Here is a 20,921-nt window from a genome sequence, read left to right on the forward strand (position 1 = left end):
TTAGGGTTGGGGCTAGGGTTAGGGTTGGGGCTAAAGTTAGGGTTGGGGCTAAAGTTAGGGTTAGGGTTTGGATTACATTTACGGTTGGGAATAGGGTTGGGATTAGGGTTAGGGGTGTGTCTGGGTTAGAGGTGTGGTTAGGGTTACCATTGGGATTAGGGTTAGGGATGTGTTTGCATTAGGGTTTCAGTTATAATTGGGGTGTTTCCACTGTTTAGGCACATCAGGGGCTCTCCAAACGCGACATGGCGTCCGATCTCAATTCCAGCCAATTCTGCCTTGAAAAAGTAAAACAGTGCTCCTTCCCTTCCGAGCTCTCCCGTGTGCCCACACAGGGGTTTACCCCAACATATGGGGTATCAGCGTACTCAGGACAAATTGGACAACAACTTTTGGGGTCCAAGTTCTCTTGTTACCCTTTGGAAAATACAAAACTGGGGGCTAAAATATAATTTTTGTGGGAAAAAAAAGGATTTTTTATTTTCACGGCTCTGCGTTATAAACTGTAGTGAAACACTTGGGGGCTCAAAGTTCTCACAACACATCTAGATAAGTTCCATGGGGGTCTAGTTTCCAATATAGGGTAACTTGTGGAGGGTTTCTACTGTTTAGGTACATTAGGGGCTCTGCAAACGCAATGTGATGCCTGCAGACCAATCCATCTAAGTCTGCATTCCAAATGATGCTCCTTCCCTTCCGAGCTCTGCCATGCGCTCAAACGGTGGTTCCCCCCCACATATCAGGTATCAGCGTACTCAGGACAAATTGGACAACAATATTTAGGGTCCAATTTCTCCTGTTACCCTTGGAAAAATGCAAAACTGGGGGCTAAAAATAATTTTTGTGGAAAAAAAAATGTTTTTTATTTGCACGGCTCTGCGTTATAAACTGTAGTGAAACACTTGGGGGTTCAAAGCTCTCACAGCACATCTAGATGAGTTCCTTAGGGGGTCTACTTTCCAAAATGGTGTCACTTGTGGGGGGTTTCAATGTTTAGGCACATCAGTGGCTCTCCAAACGCAACATGGCGTCCCATCTCAATTCCTGTCAATTTTGCATTGAAAAGTCAAACGGCGCTCCTTCCCTTCCAAGCTCTCCCATGCGCCCAAACAGTGGTTTACCCCCACATTTGGGGTATCAGCGTACTCAGGACAAATTGTACAACAACTTTTGGGGTCCAGTTTCTTCTCTTACCCTTGGGAAAATAAAAAATTGGGGGCGAAAAGATCATTTTTGTGAAAAAAAATGATTTTTTATTTTTACGGTTCTGCATTATAAACTTCTGTGAAGCACTTGGTGGGTCAAAGTGCTCACCACACCTCTAGATAAGTTCCTCAGGGGGTCTACTTTCCAAAATGGTGTCACTTGTGGGGGGTTTCAATGTTTAGGCACATCAGTGGCTCTCCAAACGCAACATGGCGTCCCATCTCAATTCCTGTCAATTTTGCATTGAAAAGTCAAACGGCGCTCCTTCCCTTCCGAGCTCTGCCATGCGCCCAAACAGTGGTTTACCCCCACATATGGGGTATCGGCGTACTCAGGACAAATTGTACAACAACGTTTGGGATCCATTTTCTCCTGTTACCCTTGGTAAAATAAAACAAATTGGAGCTGAAGTAAATTTTTTGTGAAAAAAAGTTAAATGTTCATTTTTATTTAAACATTCCAAAAATTCCTGTGAAACACCTGAAGGGTTAATAAACTTCTTGAATGTGGTTTTGAGCACCTTGAGGGGTGCAGTTTTTAGAATGGTGTCATACTTTGGTATTTTCTATCATATAGACCCCACAAAATGACTTCAAATGAGATGTGGTCCCTAAAAAAAATGGTGTTGTAAAAATGAGAAATTGCTGGTCAACTTTTAACCCTTATAACTCCCTAACAAAAAAAATGTTGGTTCCAAAATTGTGCTGATGTAAAGTAGACTTGTGGGAAATGTTACTTATTAAGTATTTTGTGTGACATATCTCTGTGATTCAATTGCATAAAAATTCAAAGTTGGAAAATTGCAAAATTTTCAAAATTTTCGCCAAATTTCCGTTTTTTTCACAAATAAACGCAGGTAATATCAAAGAAATTTTACCACTATCATGAAGTACAATATGTCCCGAGAAAACAGTGTCAGAATCACTGGGATCCGTTGAAGCGTTCCAGAGTTATAACCTCATAAAGGGACAGTGGTCATAATTGTAAAAATTGGCCCGGTCCATAACGTGCAAACCACCCTTGGGGGTAAAGGGGTTAAAGGGACTCTGTTAGCACACTACTCAAACCAAGTACAAGCGGGTCAATCATTTATATACACTTTCCCACCTGCCTGGTTTCCAACTATCTCACCCTTCTGTGGCTCTATGAGGCCACAGAGGGATGGAGATTGAGGGAAAACAAGGAAAAGAAAAGGTGTATTTAAATGATAAGCCTAGCCATGAAGCATTGAGTGGCAGGACCTAGTTTGAACAGTCATTCTGTGCTGAGCCCTTTTAAATGCCAGGGTTTTCCAATTTTCAGACATGTCATAAAGACAAGATAGAAAATTTCATAAGTGTTTGTCCATGCCTGTCACCTTCTGAGAATAAAAAGTTCAGGGCTGCCAGTTATCACTGTTGACTAACTTGACCAACTTTTCGCTTTGGCTGTCCAGGAAAATACTGAATGCGATGCTCACACCCCTTTGGGAGTACATTTCCCATGCCTCCTTGAAGGTAAAATTGGATTTTTGGGCTTTATCTTATGACACAAGCACCAGAACCCTTCTGAAAATAGTTGTTTCTGGGGGATCTGTGGGAGATTTAGATCAGTTCTGGAAGATTTTCTAAATCCTCTGTAAGTGTAAAAAGTGTTCCATTTTCTGGGAACCCAGGTATGCTCTTAGCCAATGGAAAGCTGTAGATAGTCCCATTTAATTCAACTTAGGATTCATTGACTGACTAAGAAATGGAGATAAGCAGATCAATTTGCGTCAAATTTCCTGACGTTTGCAGTGTCACATAAATTTTATCATTTTGAGATTTGATTTGCAGTTCACAAAAAAAAATTGCCCACCACCATTTCCCGCACTTCTGAAGTAGCAGAGAGTAGGCAAACCTCATTTTGCGCTGATGCACGGGCCTCCCCATACTGTCCTGCAGGTATTACATCTTATGGGCTATTATACCTTGTACAGTGGTGGTCATACCTGGGCCATCACAGATCAGCTGTAGAGCAATGTTTATACTGCAGAGTCATTTTCCATTTCCAGAGTTATTGGGTAAGTCTCTCTCTTCAGTAGCGTGTAATTTCTTATGGTCAGTGGGGTCCTCTCTCCTCTAAAATGTAAGCTCTTATATTTAGCGAGGTCCTCTCCTGTAGAGTGTAAGCTCTTATATTCAGCATGGTCCTCTCTTTTCTGTAGAGTGTAAACACTTAAGGTCAGCAAAGTCCTCTATCTCCTGTAAAATGGCTCTTATGGTCAGTAAGGTTATCACTTCTTTCTCTCACATGTACTTTACAAGCAATTACAAGTTTTCCAGTTTTGAAACTTGTGCTATTTCATCGCCGTTAATCAAATATAAAAAAAAATCCAGAGTAGTTTGCGAATTTGAATTTAAAAATTTCACTCCTCTCTCCTTAGAAGGGGAGACTTCCTCCAATGAGCCTGAAGTGGAGAACAGATGTGTAAGAAGAGCTCCTGTTTAATCACAAACCAGTGAGTTCATACATTCTATATTTTTTCCAGAAATTTCTGGAACTTTCCCATTAAATGGAACCTGTCAGCAGGATTGTGCACAGTAACCTACAGTGTCAGGTCGGCGCTGTTATACTGATTGCAATGATACCTTGGTTGATGAAATCCATCTTGTGGTTGTTTCTTAATCTGTATTTTCAGTTTTTTGTTAATGACATGCCCATGCCATGGGGCAGGCCTGGAGAGGGGTTTTATGTGGTGCTCTGATTAGGTATTCATAATGCAGACTGCTGACAGGTTGCTGATTCCTAAGTCACCTGCCTCTTAGTTTGCGTAATCAATACCTATACATACTTTAAAAAAAGCCTTCTGCAGGCAGGTGCCAACAGTGGCACCAGCTCTGCAGCATAATCGCCTGTTTCATGTCCCAATAAGACATTGTTAGGGCTAGCGGAACGCACCAAATAATTAGATAGATAGAATAAGGTGCGTTCGCAGCCCAGGGTCCACCGTGCAGAGATGGAACCAGATGCTGAGTAATGACGGACTATATGGCGGTACAAAATGGATTCACACACAGGTTAACTTCACCCTGTATGAAGAAAGCGAACCCTGTTGCGTCACAGGGCCGCGGTATCGCACGAAAGAGCGCAAGCAAGGAGTCACAGAACTCTATCCCAAGACTCTGGATTAGAGTTCATCTAGACCTCTTGCGCTCAACACCGCAACTGGGGTGTCAGAGTGAATGAAATAAAAATAATTATTTAGATGCACGAAAGTGCGTGCGGTGCTGCTCTGGCGGATGCCACTAACCACCCAGGCATGGGTAAGGAAAGCACCATGAAAGCACATGGCGCCGCACTGGCGGTTACAGCAATCTGATGCTGTTTTGTGTGTCATGTGCTGATAGCTTGTCGGGCGCTAGATAGCAATCATCCACCTTACGCGAGCAGTCATACACAAGGATTGGGATAATTAATGAGCGACTTTCACACGTCAACACACACACGTTTACAAGTGTACACTAGAGCATGGCCGAGCGACCATGCGAACCTTTTATAGTGGCAGTGATACAAGACCTTCCAGATGGTCCAATAGGAGCTGCAACAGGACCTGAGCATGTGACCCTCGACCTCCAATGGGAGGTCGTCCCGTGGGCATGCACAGTATGGGAAAAGCAGGACTTAGTCCCAAAAAGATCTGCTCGCTGCTGATCAGTGCTAGCTACAAAGGCAGAGCCTGGAAGGACAGTAGTAACCAGTTGCCCAGTATAAGCCTGAGCTAGACGCTGGGACCAACGTCTCTGCTGAGCAGGCTCCACTGTGGCTAGAGAAGAATGGGAGACCGCAGCAGAGCTGGTTCGAGATTCCCCCTGTGCAGAGGCGGGATCTCAACACCTAACATTACACCCCTCCTAGGGCCCCCCCTTCCTTGGACCTCGCTACATTTGAGGGCAGCAATAAGCTGTGGAGCTTGAATGTGCTCAGCAGGCTCCGATGACCTGTCCTCTGGGCCAAAACCCTTCCAATCCATTAAATAACATTTTTTACCACGTACCACCTTACACCCCAAGATAGCGTTCATCTCGTAATTGTCGTAGACGAACCCGATGTCCCGACAGATGACTTGGAAAACCGGGACATGTGTACGGGCTTTAAGAGGGACACATGAAAGGTATCGGTGATACCATGGTGTGGAGGAAGGGCCAGACGTAGACCACATGGTTAACCTGTTCGAGGACCTTGAAGGAACCCAAGTAGCGAGGTGCTAACTTAATGGACTCAACTTGCAGCCTGATGTTACGGGCGGAGAGCCACACTAAGTCGCCAGGAGCAAAGGTCGGAGCGGGGCGCCAATGTGCATTGGCGGAGGACCTCATTCTCTCCTTGGAGACCCGGATGGCATCCTGAGTGCGGTCCCAAATGTCCTGTGCCTCCACAGCCCAGTCTGCCACCCTGGAGTCGGCAGAAGACACAGGCATAGGCACAGGAACCCGTGGATGCTGGCCGTAATTAAGGAGGAATGGGTCTGACCAGTGGAGTCGGCTACGGCATTGTTTAGAGCAAATTCCGCCCACGGTAGCAAGGATGCCCAGTCATCCTGCCTGGCTAAAACAAAATGTCGCAGATATGTGACCAGGGTCTGGTTGGCCCTCTCTACCAAGCCACTCGTCTTGGGATGATATGCTGAAGAGAGATTCAACTCAATGCTGAGTAGACGATAAAGCTCTCTCCAGAACCGAGACGCAAACTGGGGACCCCGATCATTGACAATTTTGTCCGGCATACCGCGTAGGCGAAGGATATGTTTAATAAACAACGCTGCCAGAGCCCATGCAGAAGGTAGCCGTGGAAGAGGCACCAAGTGCACCATTTTGGAAAAATGGTCGGTGATCACCCAAATAATGGTGCAGCTACGATACTTGGGTAAGCCCACAACAAAATCCATCCCGACCATCTCCCAGGGCCTGTCTGCCACTGGCAGGGGGTAAAGCAATCCAGCTGGCTGTTGTCAAGGGGACATGCTCTTGGGGCAGGAGACACACGCCCGAACATAGTCTCCGATGTCACGGGCCATATGCAGCCACCAGTATGTCCTCGCCAGCAGCTCAGATGTCCTTTTGGTCCCAAAATTTCCACACACCCTGGACGAGTGAACCCAAGAGAGAACCTCCGGACGCAAATTTGATGGTACAAAAGTCTTGCCTGGAGGCACAGACTCTAGCGAAACCGGAGCCATGGTTCTCAGGCTCTCAGAAGGGACAATAAGCCGAGGCTCCTCTTCCTCCTCAGATGATACAATGGAGCGAGAGAGCGCATCGGCACAAATGTTCTTCTCCCCGGACAGAAAGTGGAGGGTGAAATGGAAACAGGAGAAGAACAGGGACCATCTGGCCTGGCGAGAATTTAGCCTCTGGGCTGTCTGTAAGTAGACCAAATTTTTGTGGTCTGTGAATACTTGGAAGGGAAAGCGAGTCCCCTCCAAAAGATGTCTTCATTCTGAGAAAGCCAACTTCATTGTTAGCAACTCCCTGTCCCCGATGGAATAATTCCTCTCCACTGGAGTGAAGGTCTTGGAAAAGGAGAAGCAAGGATGCTTCCGACCTTGAACATCCTTTTGGAGGAGGACTGCTCCAGCACCAACAGATGAGGCATCCACGTCCATTATAAACGGCTTATCTACATCGGGGTGATGTAGGATGGGAGCGCTAGCAAAATGAGACTTAATAGAAGTGAAGGCCTTGGAGACGTCCTCAGACCACAATTTGGGATTTGCTCCCTTCTTGGTGAGGCTACCAAAGGAGCTACCAAAGTTGAGAAATGAGGGATGAACTGGTGAAAATAGTTAATGAGAATGGGGTTCTTGCCAGTCCATCACAGCCTGTAATTTGGCAGGATCCATGGCCAATCCCTGGGCATCCCTGGGCAGAGATGATATAGACCAGGAAAGGTAAGGACTTCTGCTCAAGCACACATTTCTCCAACTTGCCGTAGAGGGAATTTGCCGGTAAGAGGGTGAAGACTCTGCAAACATCTCTCCGGTGGGAGTCAATATCTGGAGAGTAGATGAGAATATCATCCAGAAAGACTACGACCGAGGTGGACAGCATATCCCTGAAGATATCATTTACAAAATCTTGGAAAACAGCTGGGGCATTACAGAGCCCAAAGGGCATCACTAGATATTCACATTGCCCATCCCTGGATTTAAAAGCCATCTTCCATTCGTCCCCCTCACGGATGAGAATCAGGTTGTAAGCACCCCGCAGATCTAGTTTAGTAAATACCCTTGCTCCTCGAAGCCTATCAAAGAGCTCAGAGATCAGGATACTTATTCTTAACGGTGATGGCGTTAAGACCCCTGTAGTCTATGCATGGACGTAGTTCCCCTGTCTTCTTCTGCACAAAGAAGAAACCAGCCCCTGCAGGTTACGCTGACTTCCTAATGAATCCTCTTGCCAGATTTTCCTGGATGTACTGTGACATTGCCTCCGTCTCCGGGAGAGATAACGGATAGACTCGACCCCGGGGAGGCTCAGCACCAGGCAAGAGGTCAATAGGACAGTCATAGGGGCGGTGAGGCGGAAGGATCTCCGCAGCCCTTTGGGAGAACATGTCCGCATAGGGCCAGTATTGCTTGGGGGAGAGGAAAGATCTGCGGGTACCTCAGTAGTAGCAACCTGAACGCATTCCATCTGACATCTACCCCCACAAGATTCACTCCATCCCAAAATTCTGCCTGTGGACCACTCATTATGTGGAGAGTGGTACCGTAGCCAAGGTATCCCCAACAGGACCTCATCAATTCCCTCAGGAATGAAGAGCAAAGATATAATCTCCTGATGAGATGGCGACATGCAAAGAGAAAAAGGGATAGTCTGGAGTGTTATCTGTGAGGGCAGTGTCGACCAATTCACCACTCGTACAGTTACAGGTTGAGCAAGCATCACCAGGGGTATTGCGTGTCGTTGGGAGAAGGCAGAAGATATAAAATTGCCCTCTGCCCCGGAATCCAAGCAAGGCTCTACCGAATGAGTGGATGAGCCAATAGTAATTGTTCCCTTAAAGGACAATTTGGAGGCAAACGTCGCCGTGTCTAGTGTACCTCCACCTACTACCACTAGACGCTGATGTTTCCCCAACCGCTGGGAAAATCTGGTGGCAAGATGTCCTGACTGGCAGCAGACATGACAGACCTTGAGTGCACAAGCAATCTGGGACTTAGATCCCGCTCGTGACACTTCCATGGACTCATGTGACTCAGGTGTCTGGACGGGAGATTCCAAAGGTTTGGCGAAGGTGGGAGCCAGCCGAAACCTCTGCCTACACTGGACTTGCTCTAACCTCCGCTCGTTAAAATGGAGGTCAATACGAGTGGATATAGCTATTAGCTCCTCCAGTGTGGCAGGAATCTCCCTAGTGGCCAAAGCGTCCTTGACATGGTCAGCCAGCCCCCTCCAAAATACAGGGATAAGGGCTTTATCCGACCACTCCAGCTCAAATGCTAAGGTGCGGAAGTGGACGGCAAAGTGGCTGACCAAGGACGAGCCCTGAGTCAATGCCAACAGTTGGAGCGCCGTATCATAGGTGATTCGAGGTCCTAAAAAGACATGTTTCAGAGTGCTCAGGAACAGCGGAGCACTGCACCACATGATTGCCATGCTCCCACGGCGGCGTAGCCCATTCCAATGCCCTGTCCAAGAGGAGACACAAAATGAATCCCACCTTTGCCCGCTCTGTACGGAAACGTGCAGCAAGGAGCTCAAGGTGTATAGAGCACTGGCTCACGAAACCCCTACAAGATTTGCTATCACCAGAAAATGTATCTGGCAGTAGGAGGCAAGATAGGGTCGGAACAGGAATGGTAGTGGACAAGTTTGCTGCAGCCACGCTAGCAGCCTGAACAGCTACTGCGGTAACATCCACAGCTGAGGTTGTGCGTTCGAGAGCCACCAACCTGCCCTCCAGCTGCTGGATGTACTGCAAGGATTGCTGTTTGTCCGTTATTACTAGCCAGACCCTGGTGCTAGTATAATGTTAGGGCTAGCGGAACGCCCCAAATAATTAGATAGATAGAATAAGGTGCGTTCGCAGCCCGGTGTCCACCATGCAGAGATGGAACCTGCTGCTGAGTAATGACGGACTATGTGGCGGTACCAAAATGGATTCACACACGGGTTAACTTTACCCTGTATGAAGAAAGCGAACCCTGTTGCGTCACAGGGCCGCGGTACCCCACGAGCAAGGAGTCACAGAACTCTATCCCAAGACTCTGGATTAGAGTTCATCTAGACCTCTTGCGCTCGACACTGCCACTGGGGTGTCAGAGTGAATGACGGACACCACTAACCACCCAGGCTTGGGTAAGGAAATCGCTGTGAAAGCGCACGGCACCGCCCTGGCGGTCACAGCAATCCAACGCTGTTTTGTGTGTCACGTGCTGATAGCTTGTCAGTTGCTAGATAGCAATCATCCACCTTACGCGAGCAGTCATACACAAGGGAGGGGATAATTAATGAGCGACTTTCACACATCAACACACACATGTTTACAAGTGTACACTAGCGCATGGCTGAGCGGCCATGCGAACCTTTTATAGCGGCAGTGCTACAAGACCTTCCAGATGGTCCAATAAGAGCCGCAACAGGACCTGAGCATGTGACCTTTGAGCTCCAATGGGAGGTCGTCCGTGGGCATGCTCAGTATGGAAAAAGCAGGACTTAGTCCCAGAAAGATCAGCTCACTGCTGATCAGTGCTGGCTACTAGAGATGAGCGGTGTTCGAGTCGAACTGTTCGCCAATTTCAAATTCGAGCTGTTTTGGGCGGTATTCAAGTCGTTCATCGAACTCGAACAATTTGCTTAAAATTCGGCTGTTCGAGTTTCTGTTCAATAACTGTTCGTTCACCAAAAGCCTAACTTGATTTGCACATGAAAACTGTTTATCATTGTTAATAGACTGTTTCAGTGTATAGTGGGTGGGGGGGGATAGATCTGTGCTGAAATAATGAAAGAATTTTCTTTCTCGCATTTACAGTGGGGCGGTGCAGTCTCTCAGCCTATCAGCAGTGCACACACACACAGTAATGTGCATGTGATGCACACAAGCAAGGGCGAATTTTCTGAGAGATAGGTTTAGGGAGTCGGGACTAGTGTTGAGCGATACCGTCCGATACTTGAAAGTATCGGTATCCGATAGTATCGGCCGATACCCGAAAAGTATCGGATATCGCCGATACCGATACCCGATACCAATACAAGTCAATGGGACACCAAGTATCGGAAGGTATCCTGATGGTTCCCAGGGTCTGAAGGAGAGGAAACTCTCCTTCAGGCCCTGGGATCCATATTAATGTGTAAAATAAAGAATTAAAATTAAAAATATTGATATACTCACCTCTCCGGAGGCCCCTGCACCTCACCGCTGTTAACCGGCAGCCTTCTTTGCTTAAAATGAGCGCGTTTAGGGCCTTCCATGATGTCACGGCTTCTGATTGGTCGCGTGCCGCTCATGTGACCGCCACGCGACCAATCACAAGCCGTGACGTCATTCTCAGGTCCTAAATTCCTAGAATTAGGAATTTAGGACCTGAGAATGACATCACGGCTTGTGATTGGTCGCGTGGCGGTCACATGAGCGGCACGCGACCAATCAGAAGCCGTGACGTCATGGAAGGTGCTGAACGCGCTCATTTTAAGCAAAGCAGGCTGCCGGTTACTACCAGGGCGCGTCAGAGGGTGAGTATATCCCTATTTTTTATTTTAATTCTTTATTTTTTACATGGATATGGATCCCAGGGCCTGAAGGAGAGTTTCCTCTCCTTCAGACCCTGGGAACCATACACTGGGAACTTCCGATTCCGATTCCCGATAGCACAAAAGTATCGGATCTCGGTATCGGAATTCCGATACCGCAAGTATCGGCCGATACCCGATACTTGCGGTATCGGAATGCTCAACACTAGTCGGGACTAGTTGTAATATCAGTCCTTTGCAGGGTAGGTTACAGCAGTTCATAGCACTTTTTGCCAGGCAGGTCTGTGCCAGTGCTGTGCAAGTGTCTGTCACAGCATTTGGTGTAATCTAGCTCAGCCAATCCTTTTGGGCTAGTAGCATTGTCTGGCAGTCATCTGAGTAGCACACCTGTGAAGCTAGCTACACCACCTGTGTATCTTTATTGCATTTAACCCAGTAATCGTTTTGGGCTTAGTAGCAGTGTCTGCACGTCAGCAGAGTAGCCCGCCTGTGAAGCTAGCTACACCGCCTGTGTATCTAAATTTTTACTGCATCTAACCCAGTAAATCGTTTTGGGCTTAGTAGCAGTGTCTGCACGTCAGCGGAGTAGCCCACCTGTGAAGCTAACTACACCGCCTGTGTATCTAAATTTTTACTGCATCTAACCCAGTAAATAGTTTTGGGCCTAGGAGCAGTGTCTGCACATCAGCGGAGTAGCCCGCCTGTGAAGCTAACTACACCGCCTGTGTATCTAAATTTTTACTGCATCTAACCCAGTAAATAGATTTGGGTCTAGGAGCAGTGTCTGCGTGTCAGCGGAGTAGCCTGCCTGTGAAGCTAACTACACCGCCTGTGTATCTAAATTTTTACTGCATCTTACCCACTAAATCCTTTTGGGCCTAGTACCACAGTTTGGCCACTCAGCTCTGCTCGGTTTTCATCCATCGTTTTTTGTGCCAACAACTACAGATACAGAGTTGCCAATTTGTTAAGCACCAAAATGAGTGGCAAAAGGCCTGCTGCTGGTGGAAAAGGGAATAGGCGTGTTGGAAAGGGAAAAAAAGGTTGTGTCCGTGGGGTAGGTGGTAAAGCAACAGTAACATCTGCAGAAGAAAGACCATCTTCCAGCCAAAGTAAGATGTCTACTTCTTTTCGTGGACAATCTGATATGATCCCTTTCTTGCGACCATCGCTATGAGCATCGCTAAAAATTCCAGATGAGGCACAAAAACAGCAGGTGCTTGAACGGATATCAAATGCTCGTTCAAGTGGGCTGTCCTTCATGTGAACTTCAACATCACAACTACTCCAGTCCTCAGAGGTGTCACCTCAATCGCACTTGCTTCCTCACAGCTCCCAAGTCTCCAGCCACCCGTCTGAGTATGGGGTAACACAGATGGTTGAGTCTGCAGAGCTGTTTACTCATACTATAGCCTGGGAATCAGAGGTCTGCTCCAGAGCTTCTGTGAATCCAGACGAGGAAATGATCTGCACTGATGACCAGAATCTTTGTGAGTCGGATCTAGGCCCAGATGAAAAAGGTTCTGAGCATAATGTAGACCCTCGTTCCCAAACTGTAACTCCTGTTGGTGGAGACAATGAGGAAGATGATGATGAGACAGAGATACCTGATTGGAGCGAAAACTTGACCTTTCGGTCACGGCAGGAAGAGGTTGGCTCTGAGAACAACGGGTGTGAGAACACACAGGATGATGATGAAGAGGTTGGAGACCCCACGTACTGTCAACCCACAGTCAGCCAGTCCATGAGGTCAGCAGAGGAGGTGCAGGAGGATGCTAGTGACGAGTCTGATGACAAGGTTAGGTTGCGCCTTCCTGGACAGAGACGGAGTACTGGAAGCACGTCAACAACTGCATCCTCAACCCCAACTGTGCCTCTGAGCAGAAGTCGTGGTGGCTCTTCAGGTCGCACGGGCATTGACATCGCAAAGGATGACCCAACTCATGTTGTCTGTAAGATTTGTCAACAAAATCTCAGTAGAGGCCAAAAAATCACTAGCTTGAGTACTTCATGCATGAACCGTCACATGGATATGAGGCATAAGTTGCAGTGGGAAGCTCACTGTGCTACAATGAGGCCTAGTGGGCCGGGTCAACCACCGTCTGCCCCATCAAGTGCATCCACATCCTCTTCATCCTCTGTGACTGTGGGGACAGCAGTTGCACATGTTTTTGGATGCAGACCTTCTACCTCTTTACCCGCAACAGCCAGTGTGATTGGCAGGTCATCAGGACATTTGCAAGTGGAAACACCTGCTGGTGTTGAGCGCTCTCTGACATCGAGACCACATTTTGATCAAGGCAACATAACATCTCTGCCTGCACATTCCTCACAGACCAGCAGTTTGCCGGGGACACCCTACTCAACCCCGTCTAAGCACGGCAGCCAGCCCTCAGATGTGGACAAGTAAAAGACCATTTCCTCCTAGTCATGACAAAGCTAAGAGGTTGAATTTCACCATCTGCAAGCTGTTGACTACAGAAATGCTGCCTTTCCGCCTGGTGGACACAGAGGATTTTCGAGACCTTATGTCCATCGCAGTGCCTCAGTACCAGATGCCCAGTCACCACTACTTCTCAAAGAAAGCTGTGCCTGCGCTACACCAGCATGTCGCACACAACATCATTGCTTCCTTGAGAAACTCTGTGTGTGACAGGGTGCATTTCACCACACACACTTGGATGGGTAGACATGGACAGGGGAGTTACATGTCGGTGACTGGGCACTGGGTAACTATGGTGACATCAGGAGAAGGGGCTGCTGTCCAAGTCTTGCCGTCACCATGAGTTGCTCGTCGATCCTCTGTATCTAGAAGTTCCTCCACTGCTTCTGCCTCCTCAACCTCCTATCGGTCCGCCACCTGCACCCAAAGCCTGTCTGGTAATGCCACCCACGTTCTAACTGCGCAGAAGGAATCCTGCACACCTCCTTACTATTCTGTCACCAGGGATCAACGGCATCAGGCGGTGTTTACATTGAAATGTCTGGGAAATGTGAGTCACACAGCTGAGGAGTTGTGGTCAGCTCTGGAGACCGAGTTCCATCCATGGTTGTCTCCACTCAACCTGCAGCCAGGGAAGGCCGTGTGCGACAATATTGCAAACCTGGGTGCGGCCCTTCGCCGGGGCAATGTCACACATGCCAGCAATTTTTATCCAACTATCCCAGACTAGATGGGCTTCTGCAGAGGGCACGGTCGCTGGGTGCTCACTTCCGCCATTCGCATCCCGCAGCTCAATGACTTACATCTCTACAGAAGTTGATGGGTCTGCCAGTTCACCGTCTGAAATTCCACATGGTGGAATTCAACTCTGCACATGTTGCAGCGACTGTGGCAGCACTGACGAGCTCTGGTGCAATACGTTATGACGTATAGCCTGGGCCAACGAGATCCAGAGGTGGGGCAAATCACGCTGCAGGAGTGGTCTCAGATCAGGGACCTATGCACCCTTCTGCACAGTTTTGAAATAGCGACGAAGATGTTTAGTGCTGACGATGCCATTATCAGCATGACTATTCCGGTGATTTACATGCTGGAGCACACCTTAAACAGTATTTGGAGTCAGGTGGTGGAACAAGAGGAGGAGGAGGAGGAACAGGAGGAGTCGTATGCGGAAGGGATAATATCTCCAAGGTCCAGACGGTCGGCAGCACCAAGGCAGCCGGCATTGGAGGCTGGGGAAGAGAGATTACCGAGGGCGCATGGTAGCAGCCAAACTGTTGGGGAAGGTGTGGAGGCGAGTAAGAAGTGGAGGATGAACTGGCGCTGGGCATGGAAGACTCATCAGATAAGGGAGACCTTGATCAAATTTCTGTTGTGCGAGGTTGGGGGGAGAGGGCAGAGGAAGGAAGCATGATTCTCACCTCGCCGTCACCAAGACTACAATGACTTGGTCCTCCTGGATGCGCAAGACACTTGAGTGCCTTCTTGCTGCACTACCTGCAACATGACCCTCGGATTGTCAAAATCCAAAGTAATGCCAACTACTGAGTTGCCACACTCTTAGATCCCCGGTACAAAAGTAAATTTGCTGAAATAATTCCTGCCATAGAAAGGGATTCATGCATGCAGGAGTATCAGCAGAGACTGCTACAGAATCTTACATCTGCTTTTCCACAAAACACCAGTGGTGCACGTAGTAAATCTCTGAGTTCTAACTTGCCAACCATGGGACTATCGAGTCATCACTCAAACTGTAACAGTAACATCGTATCTGGTGGTAACAGATCGTTTCAAGATTTTTTTAGACCATCCTTTGCAAGGCCATAGGAGACAAAAAGTCTGACGCATAGCCAACGCCTAGAGAGGATGGTACAGGAGTATCTCCAAGTTAACATCGATGCCATGACTGTGGAACTGGACCCTTGCTCATTTTGGGCTTCCAATCTTGAAAAATGGCCTGAGCTCGCCACTCACGCCTTGGAGATTTTGTCATGCCCCGCAGCCAGCGTTCTCTCTGAATGTGTGTTCAGCGCTGCTGGTGGTGTGCTGACAGATAAGCGCACGCGGCTGTCCAGTGACAATGTAGACAGACTAACCTTCATGAAGATGAACAAATCCTGGATCCGCAAGGACTTTTCTACCCCTGTGCTATCCTGGGAAGACTAAAGGCTTGATGATTTTTGAAAATCACTTCACCAACCGTTTAAAAAAACTCTGGCGAAATTGATGCCACTTAAGTGGTGTCTGTGGCCGAATTTTTGGAAAAGATGGAGACTCTTTTTGGAGTCCCCTTGCTGTCTTTTACATCAGTGTTCCCCAACTCCAGTCCTCAAGGCCCACCAACAGATCATGTTTTCAGGATTTCCTTTGTATTGCACAGGTGATGCAATTATCACCTGGGCAAGACTAAGGAAATCCTGAAAACATGACCTGTTGGTGGGCCTTGAGGACTGGAGTTGGGGACCCCTGTTTTACATGACGTTGCCATCGTCAATTCCAGGTGGGTGGGGTCGTCTGCAGAGTTTTTTACTCATACTATGGCCTGGGATTCAGAGGTCTGCTCCAAAGCTTCAGTGTCTGCTAGTCAGCAGAGTAACCCACCCATGAAGCAAGCTACACCGCCTGTTTATCTAATGACTAATTTTTAACTGTATCTAGCCCAGGAAATCCTTTTGGGCCTAGTAGAATTTTGTGCTACTCAGCAGAGTACCCCACCCATGAAGCAAGCTACACCGCCTGTTTATCTAATTGCTAATTTTTAACTGCATCTAGCCCTGGAAATCATTTTGGGCCTAGTAGCATTTTGTGCTACTCAGCAGAGTACACCACCCATGAAGCAAGCTACACCGCCTGTTTACCTAAGTACTATTTTGTAACGGCATCTATCCCAGGAAATCCTTTTGGGCCTAGTAGCATTTTGTGCTACTCAGCAGAGTACCCCACCCATGAAGCAAGCTATACCGCCTGTTTATCTAATTACTAATTTTTAACTGCATCTAGCCCAGGAAATCCTTTTGGGCATAGTAGAATTTTGTGCTACTCAGCAGAGTACCCCACCCATGAAGCAAGCTACACCGCCTGTTTATCTAATGGCTATTTTTTAACTGCATCTAGCCCAGGCAATACTTTGGGCCTAGTAGCAATTTCTGCTACTCAGCAGAGTACCACACCCATGAAGCAAGCTACACCGCCTTCTTCTTTTCTCTAGCTAACCCCTCGGCTTTAGGGTGTCCACTCTCCCTCCAGCTCTCTCCTCACAGGTGGACTACCACGTGTATTTACACTGTGGCGAATTTTTTGGGCCCAGGCATAAGAAGTCATCAAGGTAATGGATAATATGTGCCCCCTTAGAAACGTCCATGATGACCCATTCAACGAAGCAACTAAACTCCTCAAATAGTGAGCAGGATATGGAGCACTTCATGTGCAAACCGCAATCTATGTAGTATGCTCCTTCACAGAAGCAGCCCAATGGGAGGACACTATTCGGAAGCACAGGTAGTAACCGGAACGCCCCCTCAATGTCTGTTTTGGCCATTAGGGTGCCCCTTCCCAACTTCTTGACCCACATGATTGCCTCATCAAAGGAGGTACAGTACATAGTACTGTACTTGGTTCCGGGTTGATATTGTCATTTACTGACCTGCCCCTTGGATATGAAAAATGGTGGATTAGTCTGAATGTATTGGGTTCCTGTTTTGGCACAACTCCCAACGGGGATACCACTACGTCTTCTCAGGAAAGTGTTCTGAATGGACCCACCGCCATTCTACCTAAAGATATTTCTTTTTTTCTTTTTTTTGTCAAGACGTCTGGGTGTTGGTAGAGTGAGTTTAGATTTTTACTCCAGCCTTTCTTGATTTTAAAAGGGCATGACATGCCTATATCTGTGTCTCCTCCTCCTTTTACTCCTCCACCTCTTTTCTTTTCACATGACTATATGTAGTTGTGACTTTTCCATGTGTTTGTTGTGTCTTCTGAGCAGTTTGTCAGCTTTTGGACACCTTTTAAGGTATTTTCTATGTATTTGTGGAGCGCCCCCACACCGCCGCAGGGCCGAGGGGTACCCGGAGCCGGGCCTCTGGGTCTCTGCTCTGGGGTTGTCACGGTGGCTAGACCCGGTCCGTGGCCCTGTCTGTCAGTGGGGGACGTCCAGTGCAATAAGTGGTGTTGTAACGGTGCAGTTGTGGGGTGCAGGTCGCGGTAAATAACGAGGACACCAGGTTGCAGTCTCTTTACCTCTTTACTGGAGATCTCTGAGTCCTCAGTCCAGAATACGGTTCACCAGGCTGCGCAAGTCCGGCCGGTCCAATGGCACCTCCAGAGTTCACTTCACAGGTGGAAATCGGTGCCTTCCTTCTTAGCGCTATGTGTTGTAGTCCTTCCCTGCTGTGCTTACGGAAAGTACCCCACAACCGTTGTGTCTGTTTCTTAAGTTCCCTCACAACTCGATTAAATGATGTTCTTCTAATCTTCCGTCCCTTCCTGATGTTACAGTTAGAACGGCACCCGTTTGTCGGATAGGCCTGGAGTTCTTCCGGGACCCTAGAGACGCCCCTCTCCCGCAATTGCCTCCCAAGACTTCATAGGTGATATGTGTTAGACAGCCCGCCTTAAACTGATTGTCCTGCCGCTGTTTAGAGTATTGCTTGAAGCTGAATGTTATAATACTCCCTCGGCGTTCCGGCCACCGGTAGTGCGCCTCAGTAGGGTGTTGCTCCGGTCTTACAGCACGACCCCTACTGGAATTCTCCTATTGCTTGATCTCGTTTCTCACTCAGCACAATCTATCTCGCTTCTAGTCCTTTCTTGGGTCCCGCCGCTTCCCGGAGCTGGCGCGGACCCGTTACGTTCTTTTCAATGCCAAGCCTCTGTCAGGATCCCACCCCTGACAGAGACCCTACTGTCTCTTCCTCCACAACACCCTCTGCCACTAGGTGTTGCTTCGTCCAATCCAGTCAGCTTTCTGATCTAACTTCCTGCCTGACCCCCAGTTTACCCACTATGGTGGGGAGTGGCCTAATGAATAGAACCCTTAGCTCCCCCCGGAGTCCCGGCTGTGAAATGTATTGGTGTCTGTGATACCTGATCAGATGAACTCCTTCAGTGCCATCGGACGCACCATGGCTCCCCATAGTGGCGGAGCCACAGTACTGCAATGACCAGGACTCTGGGGCGCTGCACTCCCCCCTGGTTAAACACAGTACTCCGGGACTGGGAAGAAAACAACAATACAAGTTAGCAAAAAGACATACAATTTTTGTTGAGTGCAATGACAATAAGTATACTTGAACAGGCTTCCCTTTATGGGAGGTAAGGACACTTGAACGTTACAAACATGGCAAAAATATCATAGCAACATGCTATAATTTACTTCTGTTACCCAACCGGGCATTCTACTTAAGTGCAAAATTGTTGAACAATAATTTAACATTGCCTTTAAGGACTCACACTCTAAATCCACTAAAGACCTTCCTATAATCACATTATAAGGCACTTTAACTTTTTCATTCTCCTACTTTGGATCTGCAGGACCGCCTGTCCTATCGGCACCAGACCTACTGCCTCTCCTTTCTGTTACAGGACCGCCCCGTTCAGCCAGGGCCTACTGCCTTTTCAACTACTATACACAGTATAGAACATAACTTTTCTTTCAGTTTGAGAACACTGAGCCGGCTCTACTTGGCTCCTATAAGGACTCACCCACTAACCCTTACGGGTTCACTTTCTGTCCTTAGTAACACATTACTAACTTTCGATGGGGAACGCAGGGTTTACCTTCTATCCCCCCCCTTTTCTTATCAACATTATCAACTATCTTCTTTTCACAACATTAAACTTTCTCATTACTTCCTTTTACTTTTTCTTTCAGAGAACATTATCAGCATTCTCTTCCATTGACATTATTGCTACCGGTCTTAAAGCAATATCACCATTTACGTGCAACAAATGAACATCCCCTTTAAGAGGGGACCAAATCTCTGTGAGGTAGCACATCTTCTCAAGCTACCAGTCCATACTCATCAAAGGTTCCAGTGCGGTATCTTCGCAAAGAGTCCTTGTTTAAGTAAAACCAGTAGGGAGCGCCTTTAATAAGGTGCAAACTATATACAAAAGAGTTCGGATCATGCACTGTTCATGATTCAGCAGTTTTTAAAACTTGTGCAAAACTTTTGGTAACAAAAACAAACAATAGGGATCCCGGGTCAACAAAGGGATCCCTTTAAGAGTTTACCCTGAACGGGTTTAGCAGCCCAACAGAAAACAGTAACTATTTACAGATTCATGGTATCGAGGTTTATTCTTTTAAGTCTGGGGGCGATCCCTGTCCCCCAGCCAACGTGGCACCCGTACTGGTAGTTGGTCTCTCAGATGCCATCAGATCAGCCGGTGCCTGGATTTGAAGGCTAATCCTGCTTGCGAGTTCGGTAGCCGCTACAAGACGTACCGTGGTGATGGGAACGAGGTCCGGCAAATCGGGATCAGTCATGATCGGGACACCAGGGGGCGCTCTCTCAGGCTCACACCGTCGAACGTTCCGGGCACACCATCCTTGTGCACTCCGATGGCGGGTGTAAGTCACCTGATCCCCTCTTTGTAACGGGTCACCATTTCGACTGCAGCAGGGGGTCTTCACATTATAGCTAGTGACAAAGACATCAGTTGGTAGCCCCGGTTCCTGTATGGAGCCCCATCCCCTCTTCGGGTGGTAGGCCAGTACAGTTCCCCGCTTTACCACGTCTTTCCTGCCGGGAGCAGACTTCTTACGTGGCGTGTCAGGTGGTTCGGTCTCGTCCCGATCTTTCCAGTGTTGGATCAGACATTGCTTATACTGCTCCCAGGTAAGTACCGCAAGGGTGAGGCCATCCTCCCGGGTCCCATCCGGCCCTGTCCAGGGGGTGTCCCACCGAAGGATCACCCCGTCTAGGCCCACACCTATGGGTTCTCCCATCTTGGTTGGTAGCGGAGGCACTAGCTTCCCCATCGCGTTGGAGGTGAGGATAACCCGCTCCACCAAGAAGGAACGATCATTGCCGGGGTGGGGAGCGGTCACGGGAGTGGGATCGATCAAGGGAGCCGGATCGGTCGGGAGAGCAGAATCGGCCAGGGGAGTAGGGATGTCGTCCATACCTGCACCTGATGTGATTCCACCGATGTCGCTCCGGTCCGTTGACAAGGACACTGGAATCGGCTGCGGCCCGGACCACGGCTCCTCCGGAGTCATCTCTTGACGTAACTCCGCCCTCCATGATTCCGTGACTAGGATAGGCAGGCTCGGCTCCTCCACTGGTGTCTCCAAGGAGTCCAGGTCCCTCACCGGCGGTGGACGCGAGTCCTCTTCTGATGGGTGAGGACAAACCGGGATCACCTCGCCGTTGTTCGGGCACTTGCTGTTCATCGTCGCTGTCCGGCATTCGGCGGCAATGCATGCATCTGACCCTGCCATTTCTCCAAGGTCGAGCTCCTCCTTCACCTCGTTCCCGCCATCGCAAGTCAGGGGGCGGTTCTCTGCTTTGAGGCAGGTCATCGCTTTGCAACAAGAGGCGCAGGGGGCGATC

The sequence above is a fragment of the Ranitomeya variabilis genome, chromosome 5 (genome assembly GCF_051348905.1).
Source record: "Ranitomeya variabilis isolate aRanVar5 chromosome 5, aRanVar5.hap1, whole genome shotgun sequence".
In the NCBI taxonomy this organism is placed as follows: Eukaryota; Metazoa; Chordata; class Amphibia; order Anura; family Dendrobatidae; genus Ranitomeya; species Ranitomeya variabilis.